The sequence below is a fragment of the Battus philenor genome, unplaced genomic scaffold, assembly GCF_028537555.1.
Source record: "Battus philenor isolate CCGP_79_NKW_IND1 unplaced genomic scaffold, ilBatPhil1.0.hap1 SCAF_6, whole genome shotgun sequence".
NCBI lineage: Eukaryota > Metazoa > Arthropoda > Insecta > Lepidoptera > Papilionidae > Battus > Battus philenor.
This window is the reverse complement of record NW_027181726.1, coordinates 6,104,008-6,120,898: the sequence shown is the minus strand read 5'-3', so window position 1 is coordinate 6,120,898 and position 16,891 is coordinate 6,104,008. Positions and strand designations below refer to the sequence as shown.

General features: G+C 34.0%; 1 protein-coding gene across 3 annotated transcripts in view; it reads right to left on the bottom strand.

The window, feature by feature from the left end:
- Nucleotides 1-16,891, bottom strand: part of LOC137930198 (ecdysone receptor-like) — a 208,562-nt gene that overhangs the window by 160,400 nt on the left and 31,271 nt on the right. For 2 of the 3 annotated variants that reach the window (XM_068773367.1, XM_068773368.1), the window contains exon 1: nt 12,977-13,378. The exons of the other annotated variant lie outside the window; for it this stretch is intronic. The gene's annotated coding sequence lies outside the window, so the exon portion shown is untranslated. Of the gene's footprint in view, nt 1-12,976; nt 13,379-16,891 lie in introns of those variants that run through there. 3 annotated transcript variants of the gene reach the window in all.

Below are 16,891 nucleotides of genomic sequence, written 5' to 3'. Positions count from 1 at the left end.
ATTTTATTATTTATTTATTTATTTATTTATTTAACAGTTTATTGTACACAATAAAAACACTAAAGTAACAATACAAATATAACTGACACAACAGGCACTACTTATTTCTAACCAGAAATTTCTTCCAGTAGGCCTACGTTATGATGATTATTAATTATTATGATCTAAGTGACTAAAGGCTAACTTAAGCGACAATGAGGCACTATTTTCTAGATAATACGCTTGTATTTCGTTATATAAACCTTTATAAAAATTAATGTATCTACTTATGTGCAGTATTTTTTTAACGCCTTTTTATTGTAAAGAACTGTATTTTATTTATGCCACGTTCTCTTAAAGCAAAAGTCCTGTATACTAAAGTACTACTATAGTACAAATTTTGTAATTAATATCGTTTATTTTACGTAAACCATTTATAAAAACACTAATTATTAATTTACTGTAATAACGGCGTAAAATTCATTAATAAGGCTAATTGAACATTGTTAAATAAATTTTGAAACAATGTTGCATTGTATGTGGGTGCTTCACAGATCATAGCGTTTTTGGAACCTTCACAGATTCGTGTTTTAGTTCGTAAGACTCTAATTTTGTACTAGTTTCATCAATTCTAGTTGTATTCTTCTCTACACAAATGAATACTATAAATTATTGTAAATGAAAAAAATAACATAAGTTTATGAATAAATAAACAATATTTACGCTTATTTATTACGTTACTTTTGTAGCGCCATGTGAAAAGTCATTGCCTTTACCATTTAAGTTTATATCCCGTCTCGCTATTTGCTTTGAGTTTATAGTAAACATTGCTTTATCAATGACATAAACCAGTTTACCTCATCATTACACGTTTATCGTACTAATAAATTTTATTTTACTTCGCACACGATCATGCCGACCTATTGTTGAAGGCCAGTTATTACGAATACTCTACATTGGACGGAGTTCGTTCACCTCCTTATGTAATCAGTCCTATTTGTTTGGACGGCAGCTAGGTACGATCTATTATTCCATGTCTAGTATTGTTAGCGTTGACGGCACTGTGTTTAATATTTTAAATTGTCGAGCGTTGTTTCGAATTTAAATTACCTCATTCATTACATGCTCCAATTTTTTATTACTGTTAGCTATGGCAAAATTATCTATAAAATTTATTGTTAACAATTAATGCAGATGGATGATATAACTGATTATAGGTATATAATATACATAGGCTATAATTTAAAAAATGAAGTGAACTTTATTTTTTTAATAATTTCATTGAACCAAAACTTCAAGGGCTCTATGAGTACAAATCCATGACTTGGTTTTAGTAGGAGGGAGCCACTTCAGACATATCTAATGCCTCTGTGCATTAGATCGATATATTATGCGAGACATGTTTACAAGGAAATCATATCGAAGTTAGTGACATTGAGTGGCCACCACGAAGTTGAAAATTTGTCGGCTTGTAATTTTTTTTTATAATGGTCATCTGGAAGGTTCATAGGAACCAAAGGACACTCAAAAATTAAGCTATAGAGCTTTATTTTTGAAAATCTCAGGTGTCGTTAAGAAGAATGTTATCGAAGATGTGGAGAACACCTGGACGTTATATTATTCATAAAATAAATGTTATTTCTTCCTTTGTTTAACAAAATGTGTATCCGTCAAAGCACAACATATATTAATAACACTCGATTTTGAAATTGTTAAAGTTTTACGTAAGCGAAGAATGATTTAAACAAAATATTACAGTAGTAAACAGTAGTAAATATGAACAACTTGCAGCCAACAATAAATGTAATACTAACTGAAAACATTGCGACACTTTAACAATGTGGTAACAAGAGTTATTAGTAATTATTGTAAAAAAACTGACCGAAAGTATTGTAACAAACTGATTTATAAAACCTTTCCGCAATCAAGAATGAGGCGGTAAACGAATAATAAAACTGGAATCGTTTTGACGGGGGACATCCCCTTACGTACGGCAATTTTGAAAACGTTAGATCTCTTTTATGCGAATAATCCGTTAGTCGAGGGGATCCCGATTATTCGGCAGCGTTACGGCGACGGAACGGGTACTATATTTACTTTCGGGCACGTGCTCAGAGCTGAATGGGCGCAGGCCTTGGCCGTGAACCCCGGAAAATGCACGAGGTACGCACCGCCCGCCCAAACGGCCGGCCGCGCCTCTGCCACAGCCCCCTTGGCCCCTGCGGCCCCGCCTGATCAATAGCCTGCTTCCTACTTACACAGTTTCCTGCTTACACGTGGCGCCAGTTTCCCCTAGTCTAGCGCTGCCGTCAACTGTAGCGAACAATTACAACTAAATATTTTGGCAGCGTTCCTAACACGCGACTTTTACTTAAATTGATGTGGTGTTAAAATAAAATAATCTCTCTTTTAAAAGCCAAAATTTATTGTTATATCTATACTTTTCGTTGGCGCTATGGTTATTTTTAACATTCAAAACGAATATATCCGTCTATTTAAACTGGTAGGATATAAAATATACACGCTGTCACGCAAACTGACTATTTCATCGCGTTCTTGTGTGTAGTGTGTCCGATACATTCATGCGTCGCCGCAGTGACCGGCGCGGTAGGTTATTATGTAAGTAGTAATAAAATGTAAATGATGAATTGTCGCACACAACGGCATACATTGCTGGCGCATTATGACTGATGTATTTATAACGATGCACCCCAGGGTAAAAAGTAGCAATGTATGCAGCATGTCGTTACGATTGCGTTATTAAGTTATTACTACTTCCGTGGATTACCCGTGGACGTTGCCAGCGCACGGTCGATCAATAGTTTGCTATGTATAATATCTATCTACTTTTACACCAAGATGGCATTTACAAGTGCGTACTGCGTCGCTATGGGGGTTCGTTTTTTATATTCAATATGACTCACTCGTATTACTTCCGCTTTCGGTGATTACTCCCTTAGCAATGATGGTCGATAAATTCTATGGAAATTAATAAATTTGTTAAAACTTCATACATGGTAAATAATCTTTTGTAATAAAAGCTTTAATTCTGTGTGATTTATTAATATCGTTTCTTTTTCTCTTTTTTAAATAGGTCCACTTTTGATGAATATAAATCACATATAGCGTACCTAATAGCGTGAATAATCTGAAAACTTTAATAAAATATTGAAACCAGGTTGATGGTAAACTGTTCTGTTTAATTTTAAGTGGATTTCAGATTGTAACTGCGTTCTGTATAACACGTGGCTACGTTTGAGTAAGCATGTTATAATCGTTTCTAAAAACGATAAAAAACTAATTTCAAATTATATCGACTCTAAACACGCTTAAAAGCGACTTAGACTTATAAAGGCTTATATACGCGAGCCACTTCCGTCTGCGAACACTATAATTTGATTTGTAGTCGCAAGTTAGTGGTATACTAACAAAAACTCGTTCTTGTTAACCAGTTAGTGTCTGACTTTGTGTGGGCTGGAAATCAGTTTTGAAATAAAACTGTAGATACTACGCAGTAGACAAAAGACTCGGTTCTTTACTTTTGATAGATTGTACATTTTGTATAGTAATCTATCCATGAAAATAAACAAATGGTAATGTAACTTGGTAAAGAAAGTTGTACATAGAATTTCGCTTCTTAAGTCTAACTCTGATTTTAATTTCAACTAAGCCGTATCTATTGATGCAACAACTAATTTTTAATAATAATGTACACATTACAATCAGCTAGATCAAAGTTCTGAATAATAGCACAGTGCAAATATTTATTTTTATAATGTAACTAAATGGTCTATTTCCGTTAGTTAATTTATGTATAAATGAATCTTTATTTAATAGTAATCTATATAGAAATATTATATACAAAAAATTTTTACCTATGTAATGACTCATCACGATATTTCTGGAACTATAAGGCTTGGAGACTTTAAATTTGGCAGAAATATTTCTTTAATTGAGTAAAAATCAGGTAAGAAATAATTTTACGAAACTCCATCTGCAGGGTGTTGAGGGGGATACATTAAAAAATACCTATTTTCAAACTATGGATGTTCCATGTATAACACTTGACCAGTATAATTTTTGACATGTTAAAAATTACTTAAAATAGGTATAAAATTACACCACGTCTATTTTCGTTGTATGTATTGCTCTGCAAATTTGTATGTAAATATTTATTTTTAATTATACATGTGAAAATATCTTTTAACATAACACAAACTCTTGCAGGAAATGCCCAGAGGAACGTTTCGACTTTACTATTTGTGATGTATGATATCAAAATAAAGAGTAATCCTTAGCTAAGGTCTAATATCACCTTGGCCAATTTTCACATCTGGAGTTGTCGCTCCGATGGACAAGTAGGTCGTGCTCGGTTCCATTACCCATTGTCAGTTGCGCTGCGTTTGCGCAATGAAAGTTGTTCTTAACATTGGACGTGATTGTTCAGGAGTCTTTAAACTTATGTATTTAGTTATTTGATGTTAGCAGTTATTGTTAAGTTGTACTAATTCAAAATCATGATATCTTTATTCAGTTTTGAATCTTCAATTATTTTAACATAACAAGTGAGCTATGATCGATCGGCTTGGAATGCTGATCTGCTTCGTTCATTTTTAAACTTTATACATAAATATTTATTTAGTTAAATACTTATAATTATAGATTTAAAACCAAGAAATGGAAGGTCTAAGACATGTAGGTAGAGTTGAGGTGTTCCAAGACATATATAGGTATATGCGTACGCACAGATCCATGAAGGATTTTTTACCTTTTTCAAATGTTTTTAAAATACTGTTTTTAAAGATCAAAAATCTCCACTTATACGTAAGTTATGAAAAAGTTGTAAGGAAGCATACACAAACGAAAATCCGTGATGACATGTATTGGGTTTTTGTAAGGCGTTTTTTAAATAAAATTATCAACTCGAAACTGGTCCCATTCAATGGCGAATCACGAGTTCCCGCTTCTAACGACTGGAGTCGCTCGTGTTTATTTCTTATTTCGGTCAACGGCCGCTCACGGCCCCATTGTGTCGGCTCCATTGACATCGATCTGGGGTTAGATTTAACCGTACTAAAAATAAGGCCGTCACAAAACTACAGCGGCCGTTTAAACTAATTCAATTTTATTTAAAATTGAAATAACGCACGTGTAAAAGACGGGACTGTTCAATAGCGCGGCACTAAGGCCTCGGTAGAGTTTTGAATCGCCGCAAAAACTGGTTACGAGGCGGTTACCGTAATCGTGAGTGTCGGCATGCAAATTTTTTTTTATAAAAACTTTTGCCGCTTTGAACCAATGTGTGTTTGTCCGCTGCCCACACTCATTGCTTGCAACATATTTTTTTTACTTATTAAATGTAAATTAAATCTAGGTTCTATTTTTATGCTCTGATTTTTAACATAGATCTTTCAAAGTTGATTTGAGCTTATATATAGCGCCAGAGGAAAATAAGAATGAGTAAGAACTATTATTTTATGAAGAGCACGAAAAACCTTGTTAGTGACGTCGTCACATGTACTTGTATCAAATTTTCTATATCTCTATTTAGTCTTTTGTCCATTAGACACATTTTCTATTTCTATACAAATAGGCGATAAGAAACTTTGTAAAATAGCTAATATATTTCGTTTCATACTTTTTAAACAATAATTATTATTTTTTTATATCAGAATTACCTCATTTTAATTTAACGTTTAACAAAACTCTCTACACTAGGTGTCCTGTATACCAGAGTGAGATACGTTAAAATAACGTTATGATCTGGTGTGCAACGTTAGACAGTATTGAATGATTAAGATAAAAAAAAATTGAAACGTCTATTTATCAGCGAGATTATAGAAACCTGATTAATTTGATAAAAAAATCGGAGTGTAAATATGACTAATTTAATAGTTTTTTTATGAGTGCAGTTTGGCAGTGAATTTGACTAAATTTGTAACATATTTATGGGAAATATTAACATTGTTATATATCTTTAATGCATGCGGTAGTGTTTCTTCTAGATTCTAGGCATACAATCGGATCGAGCGTGTGTTGACCGCACAATTCACCTTGAGACCGCACTTCGCTTTGAATTACACGGCCGATAAAAATGATCACTTTTACATTGCAATAACGCGGCAAGCAGTACACTATTCCAATCGGACGTGTATGATAGTTTCGTACAAAGCGCGAAGACCGGTCCGCTGTGGGTGAGCAAGTTGTGGAATGCATGGGGACGGACTGAGACGGCGTGATTTGAAAGTGTACTCCATTGCGTCGGTTATCGACTTTTTCGATTGAAGTAGTTTATTATTCGAGTCATATTTTTATATATCAATATACAAAACAGATTTCAAACTATGTACTGACTTATCATGTTATTCCTGGAACCATAAGGTATGATAAACATATACATAAGTCTTGAAATTTTTTGTGGTCGGACTTTGTCGACCATTTGCAGATTCCGCGGGTTCGGAACTGCCGGACCCACAGAGCGCTTAGCCTAAGACCTCTCGCTTTAATGTAGTGTAAAGAGGGCTCCCGTGGCTAGGTTATTTACTAAGGGCGGCTGCATATTACCATTTCACACGGCCACCGAGCTCTTAGATTGTTCTGGCGGATGTTCTACGGTTTGACTTTGTATTACAGGCATGAAAAGTAGTGAGAGCCATGCGAAGCGGGCGGTAGACGGCCAATGTATGTTCCAACCTATAAAGAATGTACAATTTTTTTTTTAAATACCAGAGACGTATTAAATGTACATGACTGGGTAAATATGATTTTATTTTAAAATTGTATCACAAGTGGCGTTTTTAAGATACTTTTCTGTCTTAGAAATGAATGGTTTCATTTTTATACTGCAAGTGATTCCAATTTTTAAGACATTGATTACTACTGAGTCATTGTATCTGTTAGATAACCGTATTACCATTAAATGAAAAAAAAAACCGCACGCGCAACCGGTGACCTGATTAAAAATCAAATTTATACGTTACAAGGAACATAATCATGAATATTATAATCCAATAGTTTCGTTGTCTACTTTTTTGATATTTGAAAAGTGGAAAAACGTGATCCGTTTTGAGCACACTTCGACAATGTATAAAACCCAGTTTAGAGAAAATATTATAATGGAATGTTGTAGTTTGGACACGGTATGGAAAATTCTGCTCGATGATTCATCCGAGACGTTCATTTGCCGTGCTTTACTGTTGGTGCCAATTTGTTTACTTTACACAAGTAAACAAATTCCATAAAAATAATTGTAACTAAACATCGAAAAGACTTCTGTTCGCGTTACATTCAAATGTATTTTTATACTTTCAAACAGTTTTTAAAATAAACAAACGCTTAAAGCATACGTTTCCTTTAAACTGGATTTATTAGACATAAATATTCACCAAAATATTTATTTTAATTTCTTTTCTATCTATATTATTATATAAATATGTATTTGTTATAACAAAACAATCGAAAATAGTCATTGCCTATAAAAAGTAATGGTTTCTATCGTTAAAGAAATATTGATTGATAGTTCTTATTGTTTTAAATTTATCATATAAAGAAATATTACTTAAAAACTGTGTATTTTAAGAAAAAATATTTCGTAACCTCCGTAGTGACCGATAACAGCAATTGAAAATAATGTTACACAGCGCAGGATGTAAACGTATTAATGTTATAAGTTAATCTTCGCACTTGGTAAATTCCCACGCGCTCTTTCGCCCACCGATACAAGCTTAAAACATCATTAAACCGCCTACGCAGGTGAGGTACGTAACTCTGGCTGTTCACAACCCGAGCGGCTCCGAAACCTCAATGTTGGACGGGCTGCCCTGATTCGGGACCCGAAATAACCCGCGCAGCGTCCTAGTTTCTGCGTCCCCCTGTAGATCTCATCCGTTTTATACTTGCGACGTTATACTAAGGAAATGTGGCGCCTATCTGAGCTTCCGTTTTGTGCACTTTTAATAACCATTTCGATAAATCTGTCAACAATTTGCTCAAATATTTTTTACATTAAAAAATACATATAAATAATGATAAAGAAAATTCAAATAATCCTTATATTTACTATAAACTAATTGCCACTACATACTTAATGTCTGCCGCACTCTTTACCTATTGATGTAATATATTAATAATTCAAGGAAAGTTTCCTTTGTCATATACAATAGTAATAATATCGTTATATTTTCTATTACATCTCAAGAAGCATTATACATAACACATATAGGAACAAAAAATGATGAAAAAATCGCAATATTTCCAGATTTCTATCTCTTTAAGTATCTTCCTCATGCTTTAACTAATCATGTAAAAATGCCCAAAAGGAAAAGAACCTTTTTTCTCGAGTTTTGCGTACATATTCACTTTTATTTTCATTATCTACATTAGTATAAGAAAAAAAATACAATTTTAAATTTATACTGTTTAATGGAGTAAACGTAAAAATTACACAGAATATAATTTTCCCCGTCGGCCTAACTGCTAATAATTGGTGCTTTCGTCGAATGTCACGTGACTTTTCCTTTAATTAAAATGTATTGTCAACTTAAACGAAAAAGTTTGAAGCCGGTTAAGCGAAGAAAATAAAAGTTGTTTGGTTAATTCGGGCGCATAAACTTTAAGTGTCTATTTGTCTACCCGTCACGAAAAAGTCTTTAGAAACTTCATAATTTGTTTTTTTACGCAGAAAAACAAATTGCCTCCCATTTATAAACATCTAAAATTAAACGGTTTAATTCAACGCCGCTTAATTTTCATAATTTAATGCAAATACTAGAAAAAATATCTCATACTATTAAAACAGTTGCCTACACTTATGCGTTCGCTATAATGTAATTACGATTTAAAATTATATACGTTCAACAATCTCCTACGGATCAGCTCCCGATCCATATTACGCAGATAATTGAAATAAATATTATCTAAATTTGAAAATAACCGCTCCAAAATAATTTATAGCAAATTATTGATACTTTCAAAATGCAAATCCAATACATCGCTAATACTGTTTATGACGAATCATTAAAAATACCTTCATTAAAATGGCTTACGGAAAAAAAAACAATTATTAATTATTTATTTAAAAGTTCAAATAAGAAAATTTGCTAATATCTATATGTAAAGTGAAATGAGAGACGCCACTCTGAAAAAGTAGCGAGTATTATAGCGTTGATAACGATATCTAAATAGTTCAGAAGTGACAAGGAATGTTTATAAATACAGAAGCTGTTCCAGTTTACGAGCAGCTAAGTATCATATGCAACATTAATACGACGCGTCCCGATTCCCGAATCAGAAACGTAGTGTCGCCGTGCGCTCGGCTCGGACCCCGTTATCTTTAAAAGCGGCTCTACACTGGTTTATAAACGTATGGGTGTTGTATACTGTGGCCAAATATCGGTGACAGGCGGGGTGAACGACCGCAGCCCGCTCGAAGGCACCTGCAATCGCGCCGCCTGTTGACACAACCAACAACCGCCTGACGCCGTGACGCTCCCAAGTGATAATGAACGTCGGTGCAATGTACTTGAGATTTGAAATTTAAACGTGAATTTATAATATTTTACACATATCACATTCCGAGATTCACGCCGAGTTATATACAATAAAGTATACTTTATTGTTGTACCTAATATATCTACAAACTAATTCAAAGCTATAGAATGTAATTAGTAAATTTAGATTACTTCCTTTACACTAGATAAAGAATGGTGTTACATTTGTATTTCTATTTTAAGTTATTCATGCATTTTTCAATTAAATAAGATAAATAATTTTATATATTACTACGCTAGCTAAAAAAAATATTATTTTTGTTATTAAAAATATTAATAATAGTTTATATTTGATTATTAAAATAGATATTCGTAATTTAAGTTAGTGTAAGAGTGATTATAGGTGTAAAACCTTTAAAGTGGTGAATGCGTAGCTTTTAAATAAAGTTTTAATTATAATGTAAAAAAACCGATTTCAAATTTTGAATGTTTGAATATTAAAATTTAACAATTGATTAGTACGTGTCCCTGCAAGCATTTCAATAGGAAAAATAAATCAATGTAAACTATTTTTGAGTGATCAATTTTTACATGGTGATTGTAAATTGTTGCATAATCTATAGTCTTAAAATGAGCTATACATTTAACCCTATACTTTTCCACCTGTAACCAATTAAACTGTGTGAGTTAATAATTAAAAAAATTAGATATGTGGATAATTAGTGCCCTTATAAAAATCTTTAAAACTTCGAACGATTCTGTAGTACTATTAATCTAGAAACAAAACTTTTTAAAAGTATTCATGCCAGAAATGTATGCCGCTGCGTTTGTTTTACATGCAAGCTATTTTCGTACGTACATCTTGTAAACTACGGCGTATCCTGCACGGATTGTTTCCGCAGTCAAGGAGTTCGTGTTTGTTTACATTGAAAATATCTCTATTGGATTACAGAACGTTAGCTAATCAGTCTGTACATGATAGTTATGATTTCATTTTACGAAATGAAGAAGTATTAAATTTGTTTAAATAAAAATTTGTAACGTGTTGTAAATAGAACTTGTTGTGTACAGAATGTAACAAACATCGATTTAAATTTGCTATCATAAATTTGTGTTACAAATTGTTTTTTTTTTTTAATTTTGTCACAATATATCACCAAAAGATCATCACATTAATCCATGTGATGATTTGTATTATTAACCTAGAATTTACACTGGCTAAAAATCGATCAATTAAAAGATTTAGATAATTTATTGTGATCACTTCACTTCTGTACCTCACGCAAATGAGAAGAATATAAGAATAACCCCGTACATAAATATGAGGGGGACCGGAAAGTAATGTTGCTTTCTTAAGTTAAATTCACAGGACTACATTTTTAACAACTTATATTTCTGATCAACAATATATTCACTTTCGTTATCAACTACCGTTTCCCATCTAGTGTACAAATTTTCAATACCGGAACGATGAAAATCAATCGGTTTTTCTGTAAAGTATGTCGATGGATACTTTCCGGTCTTCCTAATAGAAACTCAGTGCCAAGTATGATATTCGAAATTAAGTGAACGTTATGTTTCTAAATTTATTTAAATTAATCATCATCGTGAACTGGAGTAATGAGCGAGTATAAAAGATTGAATAAAACTAAATTTAATTTGGCAAAAAATTATAAAGTTTTTATAATTGATTGACTGGTTTATTAGTGTCTACTTTTATGAACAAGCTATTACGGTTAAATAAATAAGACCAGACAAACAGACGTCTGTCGGTGAGCCATTAGACGATCGTTCCGTCTTTGACAGCAGGACGGGAAGAGTCCACAGCTGCGGACTTCGTACTCCGTAGGAATCGAGAACGCGGCCTTGCCCTGGTTCCGAAGATTGGCACATTTTTATCTACACTTGAGTTATCGCCAAGCGGACGAGAGAAAGTGAGATTAACGAGGTATTAAATAGGCTTCAAACACATCCATGTCACATACAGTTTGACGGATTGTTTTAGTCACTTGCTACTTTCACTGTGGGTATAAACAAAAAAAAAATGGAATTTTGTTCAATATGAATTGACATGATTAATTTTTTTGTCTTGACTAGTATTTTTGCGAGGTAATAAGAAGAACGATAACCGTGTAACACGAAGATGAATCATAAAGAAAATATAGAAGAGAAAAAAAGAGGGACTAAAAAGATGTTTATTATAAATTTAATTTTACTTTTTTCGTAATAATTAATATCATAATTATGTCATGAATATAATATTAATACACAAGTAAATTATTAATGAGATATTCAGATTAGTAACTGTTGTAAAATCAACATAACAATCAAAATAGATGTTGATGTTAAATTGAAAATTAAACAAAGTGGCGATGTGGACAGATTATTGAATAAACTCGCTCGTTAGCTTTGAGTCCGAGGCAAATTAGCAAATTGACTGCGTACCGCTGCACTGGTTGAGTATTCGTTCAACGTCGGCAATAATATTTGTTGCTTTTAATACCGCTTGCAGTGATTGCTCTACCATCCAATTCTAACAATATTTCGTTAAAAATGGCGAACATTAATATCACTAAAATCAATTTCCAATAGTAACCGAACATCTAAAAAAAATGGCCACTTTAAGTCTATCTTACCATAATTATATACCGGAATAGAACCGCACTGTCTAATGTTTATATTAATATATAAAACTTTTTTTTTTAATTAAATTCCAGGTCAGCTTTACTTAAATTCAAAAATAACATTTATGTAAAACAATACGTTAAATAAAATTATTTCCCAAATAGAAAACTGGTAAAGTAATTGTGCGGTTTAGTCTTCATTTACACGAATATGCCTACCTAATATTTGCTTAAATTCGACAGAAAATAAAGTAAGGCTATTTAGACGATTGTAAAAAATAAAGTTTTGGTGAACAAGTCATTTGAATTACAGAAAATATTATAAAAAGACTTAATATTCAAATGTAATTTTGAAGGATATTAAAAAAACAATTGTTCTTGGTATTAGGTTAAATTCTTTAACTTTGAAACAATTCTATATGATTACTAGTATTTGAATTACCAGATATTAGTTTTTGTCCCCTTTGCTAGTTAAAGTATTGATTTCCAATGATATTAAGTGCCAAGAGAGAAATCATTCATCAGCATTCGAAGCAAGAAATATTTTAGAGAAAAAGAATTAGAATTTAGAGAAACATAAAGTAATACCACATCATTAACGATTCGTTGATAAGTTAATACTGGCTAGATTAATTAATTACAATAGTTGCATAATAGTTGTTTAATGATAACATAACAAATCAGCTGTGCCCGCATGCCGACCGCCAAAACTATGCGACGCGGCGTGCGGGCGTGAGGACTGGACCGCGCTCGTCTGCTTGCCGACAAACGAATGACACTTTCCAACTTGTATGCTATAAATATTCAGCGACCGCTTCGCCAACAGCCGACGTTTGTTCTCACTAGCTATTCCACTCCGTTCATCCGCCACAGGACGATACCCACCTAGATACAGCTTGGGCTCAATTTTGACGGCCCGCTTCCGTATTCCACGAGAAAAATATGAGAGTTGACGGTTCACGCGTGCACACTGTCTTATTCATCCATCACTGCACATCCGCACCGGTCGGCGAGGCTCACGATTTCACTGTCACAGCACGCAGCGGCAAGACCGATTTGCCGGAGTCAAGACACGCAGCACGGACACGCTCCGGAGTGTCGCGGCGGCCTGCAGTGGGCAATACTCTAAGCGCGAAGTGAAACCACCGAGTACCGAAAACGCTACGCGAGGTCAACGCGACCTCCACGCTCGAGAGCGTGAGAGCCGTCGAAGTCGAAACAGTGGCAGTTGAGCGGGTGGGAGTGCAACGACGCTGCAAAGAGAGCTGTACAGACGACGTGCGTGACTCGCCGCCGCCGACTGACGGGGCGCGCCGCGACGAACCTCGCTTCACCACCACACGAGCACCCGCGCACACTCGCGCACGCTCGCGCACACTCGCACCGCGTCTTGCCCCGCGCCACACCGCGCCACGCCGCGCCACGCCGCGCCGCACCGCGCCACACCGCGCCGCCTCACACCGACAACCAGAGCCTCGCCGGACGGCCAGATCCGCTCATATTTTAAAATTTCATTTTGAATTTGAATTTAAAATATCAAGTCCGTCGAAGCGTCGCGAGTTGCTCACCTTATCTGAATATTTACCGAAATTAGAGTGCGGTGCCGCCACAGAGGACGGATTAGTTGCGCAGTGAATGGGAAGCGCGTGTAGAAAGACCGAGAGCGCATGCGCTACTCTCACTCTCCCTTTAGGCTTAGACAAAATACGTTTCTGTGAGCAAACCAAAATTAACTTTACGGTAACATTATTTTTGATTTGAATTACGCCAGATTCTTATAACATTTGTTAGCATTAAAACAATCGCTGATTATTGTTTTAATGTTATTTTTTATAATATTGTTTGTCTGATACAAGACCACAGTTGACTAAATGGCAGAATACCATTTAATAGAGTTCGTTCTCGTAGAGCCAGTGTAAGGTTATCGGTATGTTTTAGGCGCATTGCTTCAAATTGCGCAAATAGATGTTCCAATGAACTCGTTTAATAATAGCGGGCGTAGTGAGGGCGTCACGGCGTGTACTAGCTCGTAGTGGTCGCGCCACTCCGCTGCGATGCGAACCACGCTCAAGGTTGTTGAAACGCGTATACTGTCGTCACGCACCGTGATCGCTAAACTCTTGCTAGACCTGAATGAGATGATTTCATCGCAATATATCGCTCTGCGATTACAATAGTCGAACCTTCCACCATACACGCTATTATTCTATGATTTACATTTTGAAATTTCATGCTTGTCTCAGTTGTAATTAATTTGGCTACAACTTGTGGTACAATTAAAATAAGGCTAATAATCAGTTTTCATTTACGCACGGGTTAATACGTAATATTATAAGAATTGAAAATTAATGAAAATACAGTGACACGTCGAATTATTTTGTAATGGCAGCAAATGAGCCAACAAATGTCTAAACAGTCTTCACTTTGCCAAAATACTCAATCAGAGAATACTTACGATTAGTAATTAAATAAAATAACCGAAAGTACCAATTACACGTCAATCTGTGCGGGAAGTTTTTACGTATATTTCACTATCTATACATAGGAGATTTTCACATAAGTGCTGAGTCATCAAGATATCTCTGTAATTATAAGGATCAGAGACTTGGAAGCTGGTAAAAATATTTCTTTTGCAAAGCAAAAGTCCTGAGAAGGAATTTAAAGGAACTATATCCGAAATGCGGTAGGGGGGGCATTCATTAACATCATCATATCTGGCACTTGTCGCTCGCTGCAAGGCATACGCTATCCCGCCTTATGCAACTTCAGACGAGTAATTCTTAGAGCTACGTCGGTGACCTTGGTGTCTCTGCGAATCCCCTTATTGAGGTATTATTTTTTAACGCGTATATTACAGCTATATCTTTTTTAGATATTAAACTTGATCAGCATTCTTTTTTGGTAAGATTAAAATTGCTAAAAATGAATTTTATGGAATCACACCCACAAACAGCAGTGCGGGCGACGCGAAGTGCTCTGGAGACAGCTAGTTTATATATATATTCGAAAAATATAAATAGCGTTGCCAGTACAAGGTAGTCTGTAACGCTGTTACAAGAACGGGATTGTTCGACTGAGGTGGTCGCCCGGGATGCCAATCTTGACTTCCGCCGGCGCCCGGAGCATTGCCAGAAACACTTAAGAAGTGGAAAAAGTAAAGCGCACTAATGTAAGCATTTCTTAAAAGTTACACTTTTATTTTATACATTTTATTTCTAAGAGAATTCAATGCAATAAAGATTTGAAAATTATTCCAGCTTTTTCACATTCCGTACGTAAGAGGATTGTCCACTTATTTGATATCAAAACAAAACTTCTCTCCACAAATTGGCCAGAACGGTGTATTACTTGAGTAACAGAATTTTTTTTAATTAATTTATTTAATTCACAATTTGAGATTTACAAAAAACTTACTAAATCTATTTACCAACAAAAAAAAATTGTAATTCCTCAAACATGTAAACTAAACATGCATTATTTGAGTACCTGATATATAAGATTTTAAAAACAATGATTCACTTAGAATTAACAAACATTAATTTAAGTAGAAACCAGAGACCCAGAGGATAGTTGATCTTTTTTCAACTTAAATAAAATCTAAAGATTGGAGCATGTTGGTCCTCATCTGTTTCGCAAAAACCTTTTCCATTTCTTAACTAGCTGCGAGGTCAGAAAATCTCTAATTTAGGGAATTTAATAGGCCGTTAATTATTTTATACAGATATATATATAAATACGTATATATATATATATACATATACATATACATATATATATATACTTATATATATATATATATATATATATATATATATATATATATATATATATATATATATATATATACACATGTTGTGCCTTGTGACGTACATGTAAATATGTCATTCTGGGAAACAGCTGCATTGATAATATTATACTTGTTCAATTGGATCATAATCATACTTTTGCAAACATTATAAAAAGATTAGTGTGTATTTCGTAGTGAATAAAAAACCATTTACGATTGACTATTTATTGAATCGAAAGCAAATTTAAATAATATTATAATATGTATGCGCCATCAAATTCAAATGAAATGCGATGGATTACATCTCTTGTTGACCTCAAGTAGAGTCTACCAAATGTTCAGACGTAGCCGAAAGAAACTCAGCGAGACTAAGTATTTTTTTAAAGAAAATTTCTGTTTTATTATTTTAAATTTATCATTAATTAAATATAAAGTAATAAAGTTTAAAAAATATTGAAAGTGAAGCAGTGCGGTGCAGTCAATAAAAAGCGTTTGCTGACGGTTAAAACTCAACACATAAAAAAGAAATAATTGTTTGAACTTTTTATTCAATTTAGTGAGGACCACTAATGGTATTCGATATAATCAAATTAGGCGGATTGATTGTTGAATATATTTTTATTTTTGTTAACGTTGCATCCATGGCAATATTAAAACAATTAGATATATTAATATCAAAATGTGAGTGGAAGAACGAAGCTTTTACCTGTTGATAAATATTATAATCTGTTTAAATAATGTAATGTTAAATATGGTATAAAAAACAATCAACACATGAAGTCGATGTATTCATTGACTAGTTTAATCCAAAAAATCGGAACACTAGATTATTTTAACAATACAAACATGGATGGACGATCTAGTGAAGTTCGGAAGATGTTAGTTGTTCTAGCTAGGCTGCTTTTAACTCTGCATACGGCTGTTCAACGGCTGTAATAATGATGATGAACTTAGACAGCGTCGTGTTTTTCTTTTTTTAAGAAGCCACTGTTTCCCTATAATCAATTGTAATG